Below are 6,937 nucleotides of genomic sequence, written 5' to 3'. Positions count from 1 at the left end.
GCCGGAGTGGACGATCGAGCATAAATTCGACCTAACCAGTACTTTTGCAGGCCTCAAGGGTCTACTCGAGCGGGGAAGTCCACGCTCGAGCGGGGACCTTGTTTTCTGAAATTTTGAAAAGACATTTTGTGTTTCATTTTCTGTTCTCTTTCACTTCCAAGTACTCTTAGTCATGCATTGAGCATTGAAATTGAATTAAAGAGATAAGAATGAAGCCTAAAGAGGAAAATGTGAATTTAGAACGGATTCAATTGTTTGTGACCCTTTTGTGCTATATGATGTGTCGGGTCAAGCTCCAGGACAAATCCACAAGCCGATCACTGTGAGTAATATCTTAACAAGATATTTGAAATATACTGTTGTCCAATTGTTTATTTCTATGTAAGTTTTGTAAGTTCATTAATTTGAATGGTGGATAACGATTGACATGAATGATTGGACCGAAGGCCGATTGACATGAATGATTGGGCCGAAGGCCGATTGATATGAATGATTGGGCCGAAGGCTGATTGACATAAATGGTTGGGCCGAAGGCCGATTGACATAAATGGTTGGGCCGAAGGCCGATTGACATGAATGATTGGGCCGAAGGTCGATTGATCTAAGTGATTGGGCCAAAGGCCGTCTGCTGTAATTGTTTCAAAGATTGCTTATGTATCTACCTTATTTGATATTATTCACTGGGCTTTCGCTCACGCTCATTCATGTACATGTAGGTGAGCCAAGGGATATTATTCACTGGGCTTTCGCTCACGCTCATTCCGTTTGGCCCCTTTAGAGCATCTCCAGCAGCTTGGCTATTCTTTCCTTTTAGCCATAGAAGCGAGCTTGGAAGGGTAAAACATTGCTCCAGCAGACTCGCTCAAGGATCGCTACAATGGTGGTGAGCTACAGTACCTCGCCAGGACAAGCGAGGTACTGTACATGAGCCTTTCAATTTTTTATTTATTTTTGCCCCCTGAATTCGGTTTTTGGCGGTAAAATTTTTCAACGCTCCAATGTCTCTTCCGATCGTCGACAATGGCAGAGAGCTCTTTGCTGTCAAATTAATCGAGAGAGGCGAAAAGGTTTTTTTTTTTTTTTCTTCTTAATTTCATGCTTTTGTTCCATCTGGGTTATCATTTTTCCCATCTGGGTCTTTTTTCTTTTTTTCTTTTTGGGTTTATTCTGAGGTTCTTTTTTTGCTGCAGATTGATGAGCATGTACAGAGGGAGATCATGAATCACAGATCATTGAAACATCCCAATATTGTGAGATTTAAAGAGGTTTGTCATTAACTTTTGTCACATACTATAAGAATTTGTTATGTTTGTTATTAATTTTGTCTGCTTGTATAATTTTGGAGTTAGACTCTTCTGTTTTGGTCCATTTTGGGTATTGGGAGTGTTTGATAGTGAGATATTTTTCATATTTGGAAATAATCTGTTTCACTTTTTTTACCTCTCCCTGTTTAATGAGCTTATTTTTATAGAACTAATTGTCTTGGAAATGTTTGGCTGCACCAGAAATGGATATCAATTGGCCCTCTCGATCTGTCGAATTCAAAAAAAAAAAAATTGCCTTTTCATATATGTGGAGTTTGGGCATGTATTTCAAATAATTTAAAATCTAATGTAATTTGTCTATATATTTGTATTGCACACCATGTGTTTGTTGTAATTTCTGTTAGAATATAGATTGTAATTATTTGGGTTCCATGAATGGAGAACCTAACTGAATTTATGGTATTGTAGCATAGGTGGCTGTAACATCGATTAATTGATCAAATTTTCTGTCAAATTTACTAATATATGTATTATCTCATAAATTTTGATCAAATTTCGGTAAAATTTTCTGTCAAATTCTGTCAAATTCTCTGTCAAATTCTCTTAATTTCTGTCAAATTTTCCCTCTTTAAGTTACTAATATATGGATTATCTCATAAATCCTAATTTGATCAAATTAATTATTCGCGTAACTTATGTACAGGAGGATGAAATTATAGTTGAATTGGTGGATAAGTTATGTAACTTTATCAATATTCTGTACTGTATTCTCCTTGTCTTGTTATAAGCAAATAACCATTTGATTTCTACACATGAAATATTGCAATCAAAGGAAAATTTTGCTACTGACACTATGTACAGGATTTGGAACTTCTTTATTTGTGGTTGGATTAGTTATTTGATTTGGAAATTGCCTCTATTTTGTCACCAGTTCAGTATTCTATGCAAACTTTCCCATCTCACCTCTCCTCCCCTTGAGCCAGTAGCCCAGTCATTGCTACTTGTAGCAAATGCTTTGCTTTTAATTTATATTGTTTTGTTATTGTGAAGTTTCTGTGTTTCATCCATTCCTATGGGTGTTGGTGTCCTATATTTATCTAAAAGCTGTATTTTCTGTTGGCATTAGCTCACTAGAACATATATCTAAAAGCTGTATTTTATTCCATTTCATTACTTTTTAAAATTCTTTTATCTGTGTTAGGGAATTGATGGTTTAATATTTTTGATATGCAAATGATTTCCTTTTCCTAGGTGGCATAATCACCTTAATCCAAATATCAGCAAGGAGGCCTGGACGCAAGAAGAGGAATTGACTTTGATTAGTGCCCATCAAATTTATGGGAACAAGTGGGCAGAGTTGACAAAATTTTTGCCTGGGAGGTAAATTTTATTAAACCCAATAATTATTTTTGACAAAGAGCATCTCATTAAACTAACTAAATTTTTAGTCAAATTTTAGTTAGAAAGGTACTTTTCTATTTTTAGTTGAAGTAATCTTTTATTGATGTTTCACTAGCCAATAACAAATGCTATTAATGGGCAACTATATGCATAGGAAGGTTCACTTCTATCCCAAATAACCAATTCTTCTCAGCCTCCTGTGTAGGAAGATGGATGAGAAGAAAGAATTTGTTGATTTATCTTCTATGATGCTCTTTGAGGCCACAGGTGATTCAGAGGCCATTTCTGAGCTAAATATAGCTGCAGTGGATGCAGAGCTGATGGGTGCAGCGGAAGATGATGCACTCTCATGCAGCTGTGATGACTTGATGGACTGTGAGCTTGGCAACTTGTACATGATTTGATTTTGATTTTGATTTTTTTTTGTTTCTCCATATGCACCTTCAGAACTACACTGTTTATACAGAATTTGCATGCGAAGATTATATTCTTCTTGTGTCCTTGTGCAGGTTTTGGTCTCAGTTGTGAGCACACTATGCTTGTTTTTACTATCCGCATGTTTTGGTTTTGTTGGTATATGGATTGCTTTATCCATCTTCATGAGTTTGCGTGCATGATATTGTATAAGAATATTTTGAAAGAAGTTTGTTTGAAAGAAGTTAGTTTTTTTTTTAAAGAAGTTAGTTTTTTTGTTTTTTTAGATTGGAAAAAAGGTAGTTAAAGTATAAGAATATTTTAATAGAAGATAGCTAAAATAGATAGTCTTGTTGGAGTGTCTATTAAAAAAATGACTAGCTAAAATAGTAAAGTGAAATTTTGAATAGCTATTTTAACTAGTCTTGCTGGAGATGCTCTTATTCTGATGAGTTTTGTTTAAGTGGTTTGAGGCCGTAGGTAATCTCGTGATTACTGGCCGGTTATGGCCTTAACCCATAGGGGCAGGTTCGGGTCATGACAAAAACACAACCCAAACCTCTATAAGATGCATCACTGAAAATTACAAACCCTTCAGTACCTGATGGTAAGGTTAGAATTGGAGCTGTAATTAATCTTGTCTTCAGTTCTTGAAATACATATTCTCTCTGATCAGTCTATGGAAATGGTTCTCCCTTTCGGGTCAATTGTGTCAATGGTACAACAATTTTAGAGAAATCTCTAACAAATCTCTAGTAATAACTTGCCAAAACCCATAAAACTACGAATTTCTATTACATTAGTTGGAGTATGCCAGTTGACAATTGCCTCAATTTTCTGTGGGTCAACGGATGTCCCCTTTCTATTAATAACATGCCCCTTCATTTAGCCAGAATTCACATTTCTTAAATTTCGCAAACAATTATTTATCCCTAAGTGTTTGAAGAATAAGTCTAAGATGTTGTTCATGTTGTTCTTTACTCTTTGAAGATATCAAAATGTCATCGATAAAGACTACAGTAAACTCATCAAAAAGCGGTTTAAAAATTCGGTTCATTAAGTCAATAAAGGCTACAGATGCATTGATAACCCCAAATGGCACATTTAAAAATTCATAATGTCCATACCTGGTTTGGAAAACAGTTTTCTCTATGTCTTCGGCCTTAACTTTCAACTTGTGATATCCCGATCTCAAATCAACTTTGGAAAATACTTGAGCCCCTTGTAACTGGTTAAACAAATCATTAATCTCAGGCAAAGGATATTTATTTTTAATAGTTACCTTGTTGAGTTTCCGGTACTCAATACATAAATGGAGTGTTCCATCTTTCTTTTTCATAAACAACACAGGTGCGCTCCACGGTGAAGTGCTTGACCGGATAAACCCCTTATCAATCAATTCTTGCAACTATACTTTCAACTCTTTCATTTCAATAGTTGACATTCGATATCGAGTTTTAGATATGGGTTGAGTATCAGGTATTACATCAATCACAAATTCAATTTCTCTATTAACTAACTATCTAGGCAATTCTTCCAAAAACACATCAGAAAAAGACTTTCGCAATCGGTATATTATCTAAGGCAACATTTGAAAACTACATACTCATAATACTACACAAATACCCCTGACACCCCTTATTAATCAGTTTATGTTCTTTCATACCAGAAATCAAATATGGTGGGGGAACTATACCTCTTCCCTCAAAATAAAACTCAGTTTGTCCCGGAGGTCAAAATATTACACGTTTAGAAGCACAATCCATGGTCGCATAATATTTAGAAAACCAGATGATACCTAGAATAATATCAAAGTAAGTCATGTCTAAGGGTAATAAATAAACATATAATGTAGCATTCTCAAGCAAGATTTCACATATAGGATAAATAGTTGAACATAACATAGATCCTCTTGATGGTGTTGACACATATAATGTATATCTCAAAGTTTCCAATTGTCTATTCAATCTAGGGGAAAATTGCATAGAAACAAAAGAGTGGGTAGATCCTGAATCAATTAAAACATATGCATACTGCCCACAATTAGAGACTGTACCTCAGACTACAATTTTTGTATTCTGAGTATCCTTTAGAATAAGTGCAAACACTCTCCCTTGCCTTATATCATTTCGTGTTGTAGCCTGTGTTACATTTGGTCTTGCTGCTAGAACTGAACCAACTGAACTTGCAGTGGCTCAGTTACCCTCCTGTCAAGGTTGTGTACAATCTCTTGCCATGTGACCAACTTTCCCACACTGATAGCAAACACCCCGATGCTTCTTTGCACATATAGCACAATTGGGTTCCACGTTGCCACTCTGATTTGAACCTAAATTACTAGATTTTGATTTCTTACTCATTGAAGACGTTGCTCCTTTATTAAAATTATGTCTCTTACTTCTTCATTCAAAATTCCGGTTTCAAGCAACCAGGTTTCCCCCTGACATGAGAGCCTTGTCAAACACATCAACATATTTGGGCAGTTTCAAAACATTGATCCTATCAAGGATGGAGTTGCGAACTCCTCCTTTAAATTTTCTGGCTTTTTTGTAGTTGGTGTCGACTATGTACAACACAAACCGAGCTAATTCAGTAAATTGAGCTTCATACTCCACCATTAACTTATTTCCTTGTTTTAGCTGCTCAAATTCTGTTACTTTTCTATCCTGAACACATTATAGAAAGTATTTCTCGTATAAAATTTCTAAAAACTTAGCCCAATTAATTCCCCTGTTGGTGTCTTGCACTAAAATCCACCACCTTCTTGCTTCATCTTCAAGAGTAAATGCATCTAGCAGTACTTTTTGTGTCTCTATGCAAGGAAACACTTCAAACAATTTCTCAATTCCTAATACCTAGGCCTCAACCTTTAGCGGATCAATTTCCCCATGGAACAAGAGTGGCTTCATCTATTTGAATTCTCTAGTAAGGGCAATGTTCTGTCATCTGTTTGATGATCTGTTACTGTACAGGCATTGGAGGTGGGGTTGGTAGTTGTTGTTGCTGCCATTGCTGTTGTTGTCTTAGATTCTCAGCCATATCATGCATCATTCTCTCCATTCAGTCAAGATGGTTGGAGATAGAATCCTCCAGTTCATTCCCTCTTGTTCTCACCATTATCTATACGAAACTTGGATCATAACAAATACATTGTATGTACACATATACGTAGACATATTTTCAAAAGTTATCTCATCTTCACATTTAAATGCAAATGAATGTAGTTCTTAAGTCTTTTCTAGACACCTTATCGGTTAATGGACTAGTGAGTGAGATATAACTCGTGCTCTGATACCAAAACTATTACGACCCAAACCTGCTCCTAAAGGTTTAGGCAGTGATCAACTAGTAATCCCAGATTACCTCCAACCTCACAGACAAATCTAATAATTAATAATACTAACGGGTCATTGTGGAAGCAATAATAAGACACAAGCATGACCATCGAGTAATGCATACATGAAAAACTGTATAGAATTAAAACTTCAACTTCTTCATAGGTACAGATACAAAAGTACATCATAGCATCTTAACACTTATACAAATTATCAATTCGTTTCAAAAACAAAAGAAATGGAACAAAAGAACCAAAACAAAGCATCATGATTCACAAGGTTGACACACTTGGCTCCACATGAGACTAAGATCGCCCCATCACAGAGGCACTTCAAAACAACTGACAAAAGGGTGGCTCCAATTGCTCACCTACATATATATAGGGGAATGGGTGAGCTAAACCCCAGTGAGTAATACCAGTATAAAGAGGGTAAATGAATGATGTCTATCATTGTATAAAATAATATCACATGAGTTCGAAACAAATCATAAATGAGTACTTCTCATATCAAAGTTCACAA

General features: G+C 35.7%; 1 long non-coding RNA gene across 2 annotated transcripts; it reads left to right on the top strand.

Annotated features, from left to right (window-relative positions):
• Positions 1–780: 780 nt before the first annotated feature.
• LOC114291458 (uncharacterized) lies at positions 781–3,046 on the top strand. 2 transcript variants are annotated; one of them, XR_014358572.1, is made up of 4 exons: positions 781–1,067; positions 1,191–1,265; positions 2,517–2,645; positions 2,860–3,046. It is a non-coding gene; the product is annotated as an uncharacterized LOC114291458 (long non-coding RNA). The 2 variants fall into 2 exon arrangements; XR_014358571.1 differs by having other exon boundaries at positions 2,517–3,046.
• The last annotated feature ends 3,891 nt before the right edge of the window (positions 3,047–6,937 follow it).

This window comes from Camellia sinensis, unplaced genomic scaffold (assembly GCF_055761805.1).
Source record: "Camellia sinensis isolate YWXY unplaced genomic scaffold, ASM5576180v1 Unanchor3, whole genome shotgun sequence".
In the NCBI taxonomy this organism is placed as follows: Eukaryota; Viridiplantae; Streptophyta; class Magnoliopsida; order Ericales; family Theaceae; genus Camellia; species Camellia sinensis.
Note: the sequence above shows the minus strand (reverse complement) of the source record. Positions and strands in the feature narration are given on the sequence as shown.